Below are 1,325 nucleotides of genomic sequence, written 5' to 3' on the forward strand. Positions count from 1 at the left end.
TATATATATATATATATATATATATATATATATATATATATATATATATATATATATATATATATATATATATATATATATATATATATATATATATATATATATATATATATATATATATATATATATATATATATATATATATATATATATATATATAATATATATATATATATATATTATATATATATATATATATATATATATATATATATATATATATATATATATATATATATATATATATATATATATATAATATGCTACATATATATATATATTATAATGTATATATATATATATATATATATATATATATATATATATATATATATATATATATATATATATATATATATATATGTATTATATATATATATATATATATATATATATTTATATATATATATATATATATTTATATGTATATATGTATTATATATATATATATATATATATATATATATATATAATATATATATATATATATATATATATATATATATATATATCATATATATGTATATATATATATATATATGTATATATATATATATATATATATATATATATATATATATATACATATATATATATATATATGTATATATATATATATATATATATATATATATATATATAAATTCTCACTTTTTTTCTTTTTTCTCTCTTTATTTTTTTCTTAGTTTTTCTTTTTTTTTCAAAAAACAAAAACACACACCTTTGACAAAAAAGGAATTGAAAACAAATAAATAAAAAAAATAAGGAGTAGATATTTTAACAACAAAAGGAAAAAGAAGAGACTCAAAACACCCTTTAAAATAAAGATAGAAAATATAAAAGATAAAGATAAAAAGGATAAAAAGCAAAAGATTAAATGATGAAGATATAAAAGAAAGCAATAAAGCATTGAAAAAAATATATATATATCTTATGCAAAATCTCAAAACCAATATAAGCAAAAAAATATAAAAAAATAAATAAATAATAACACAAAATAAAATTCAAACGATTCCAAACAGATAAACAACTTGATACAAAAAAAAAAATATATATATGAAATAAAACACATTTCAAAAACAAAATAAAAATCCAATCATACTACACAAACTAAAACAAACAAAAAAAGAAGAAAAAAAAACTAGAAGAAGAAGAAAAAAATAAATAAAACATCGTAAAAGATACAAACAACAAAACAAACCGATCAAAAAAAAATATCAAAACAATCAAACCACATGATCAGCACACCTAAAAAAAAAAAATAAAGAAAAAATAAAAAAAAAATAAAAAAAAGTAAATAAATAAAAAAAAAAGTAAATAAAAAA

The sequence above is a fragment of the Penaeus japonicus genome, unplaced genomic scaffold (genome assembly GCF_977035675.1).
Source record: "Penaeus japonicus unplaced genomic scaffold, GWHDUDI00000001_assembly GWHDUDI00000002, whole genome shotgun sequence".
Taxonomy (NCBI): Eukaryota; Metazoa; Arthropoda; class Malacostraca; order Decapoda; family Penaeidae; genus Penaeus; species Penaeus japonicus.